The following is a 2,866-nucleotide window of genomic DNA, read 5'->3' as shown; positions in this document are numbered from 1 at the left end:
TTGGGGGAAATCCCGGTGTTCGGGCATGCTGTCTGCCAAAAATTGACTGGGCCATGTTAGGGAGGTTGGGGATCATCCCAATGTGGTCCGTTTTAATTTTCGTGGTGATTTGGGTGGACAAACGGGCGAAACGGAGCGAACGGGGCATTTTTGGGGCAAACTGGTGTGCTATAGCCCACGATTTTGGGAGTGAGCTCGGGGTACAGGCATGTTGGGGGACGAAAATTGACCGAGGCATGCCAGGGAGGTTGGGTATTGTTCGAGTGTGGTTCATTTAAATTTTTGTGGCCATTTGGGTAGACAAACGGGCGAAACGACACGAACGAGGTATTTTTGGGCCAAATCAGTGTGTATAGCCCTTAGTTTTGGGGTGGGCCCGAGGTCTGGGCGTTGTGTGGGTCGAAAATCGATCGCGGAGTGTCAGGGAAGTTGGGGATCATCCCAGTGTCGTCCGTTTAAATTTTCGTGGCCATTTGGGTGAACAAAGGGTCGAAACAACGCTAATGGAGCATTTTTCGGCTAAATCGGTGTGTTATAACCCATGGTTTCGATGGTAGGCCCGGGGTTCGGGCGTGCTGTGGGCCAAAAATCGATCGGGTATGCCAGGGAGGTTGGGGATTATCCAGTGTGGTCCGTTTAAATTTTTGTGGCCATTTGAGTGGACAAACGGGTGAAACGGAGCGAACGAGACTTTTTCGTGCCAAATCAATATGCTATAGCACACGGTTTTGGGGGTGGGCCTGGGGTCCAGGCATGCTGTACGCAAAAAATTGACCGAGGCATGTCAGGGAGGTTGGGGCTCGTCCCAATATGGTCCGTTTCAATTCCCATGTCTATTTGGGTGAAAAAATAGGTGAAATGGTGCGAACGGGGCATTTTCGTGCCAAATCGGTGTGCTATAGCCCACGGTTTTGAGGGTGGGCCCGAGGTCCGGGCATGGTGTGGTTTAAAATTTGACTTGGGCGTGCCAGGGAGGGTGGGGATCTTCCGAGTGTGGTCAACTTAAATTTTCGTGGCCAATTGGGTGGACAAATAGGAAAAACGGTGCGAACGAGGCATTTTCTATCTAAATTGGTTTGCTATAGCCCACGATTATGGGGGTAGGCTCAGGTTCCGGGTGTGTTGTGGGCCAAAAATTGATCGGAGTGTGCCAGGAGGTTGGGGTTCATCCCAGTATGGTCCATTTAAAGTTTGGTGGCCATTTGAGTTGACAAATGGGTGCAACAGCGTGAACGGGGCATTTTCGAGCCGAAATTGGTGTGCTATAGCCCACGATCTCGGAGGTGAGCCCAGGGTTCGGGCGTGCTGTGGGCCCAAAATTGACCAAGGCTTGCTAGGGAGGTTGGGGATCATACTTGTGTGGTCCGTTTAAATTTTTGTGGCTATTTGGGTGGACAAATGTGTGAAACGACGCAAACGGGGCATTTTTGAGGCAAATCAGTGTGCTATAGCGCACAGTTTTAGGGATGGGCCCGGGGTCCGAGCGTGTTGTAATCCAAAAATCAACCAGGGCATGTCTCGAGGTTAGAGATCATCCCAGTATGGTCCGTTGAAATTTTCTTGGCCATTTGAATGGACAAACTAGCAAAACGGCACGAACAGGGTATTTTTGTGCAAATCGGTGTGCAATAGCCCACAGTTTTGAGGGTAGGCTTGGGGTCCGAGCGTGCTGCTGGCCAAAAATCGACCAAGGCATGCCAGGGAGGTTAAGAATAGTCACAGTATGGTCCGTTTAAATTTTTATGTCCATTTGGGTGGATAAACAGGCGAAATAGCAAGAACGGAGCATTTTTGGGCCAAATTGATATGCTATTACCCACGATTTTGGGGATGGGCCTTGGGTTCGGGCGTGCTGTGGGCCAAAAATTGCTCGGGGCGTGCCAGGGAGGTTGGGGATCATCCCAGTGTGGTCCGTTTAAATTTTCATGGCTAATTGAGTGGACAAATGAATGAAACGGTGCGAACGGGGTATTTTCAAGTTAAATCAGTGTGCTATAGCCGATGGTATCGGGGGTGAGCTCGGGGTCTAGGTGTGCTGTGGCCCAAAAATTGATCGAGGCATGCCAAGGAGGTTGGGGATCATCCGAGTATGGTCTATTTAAATTTTTGTGGCCATTTTGGTGGACAAATGGGCAAAACGGTGCTAACGGAGGATTTTTGGGCCAAATCGGTTGCTATAGCACACAATTTCGGGGGTTGGCCTGAGGTCCGGGCATGCTGTGGGTCAAAAATCAATTAGGGCATACCAGGGAGGTTGGGGATCATCTCAATGTGGTCCGTTTAAATTTTCGTGGCTATTTGGGTGGAAAAACGGGTGAAACAGTGCGAATGGGGCTTTTTTGGGCCAAATCGGAGTTCTATAGCCCATGGTATTGGGGGTAGGACCGGGGTCTAAGTGTGCTGTAAGTCGATAATCTACTGGAGTACGCTATGAAGGTTGGGGATCATCCCAGTGTGGTTCGTTTAAATATTCGTGGCCATTTGGATAGACTAACAGGTGAAATCATGCGAACATGGTGTTTTAGGGTCAAATCGTTGTGCTATAGCCCACAATTTTGGGGGTGGGCCCGAGGTCCGAGCGTGCTGTGGGCTGAAAGTCGATCGGAGCATGCCAGGGACATTGGGGATCATTCCAGTGTGGTCCGTTTAAATTTTCGTGGCCATTTGGGTGGACAAATGGGCGGAACAGCCCAAACGAGGATTTTTCAGGCCAAATTGGTATGCTATAGCCCATGCTTTTAGGGGTTGGGCTGGGGTACGGGCGCGCTGTGGACCAAAAATTGGCCGGGGTATGCCAGGGAGGTTGGAGATCATCCTAGTGTGGTCCGTTTGAATTTTTGTGGCGATTTGGGTGGACAAACGGGTG

The sequence above is a fragment of the Capsicum annuum genome, chromosome 7, assembly GCF_002878395.1.
Source record: "Capsicum annuum cultivar UCD-10X-F1 chromosome 7, UCD10Xv1.1, whole genome shotgun sequence".
Classification (NCBI taxonomy): domain Eukaryota; kingdom Viridiplantae; phylum Streptophyta; class Magnoliopsida; order Solanales; family Solanaceae; genus Capsicum; species Capsicum annuum.
This window is presented reverse-complemented; position numbering follows the sequence as displayed.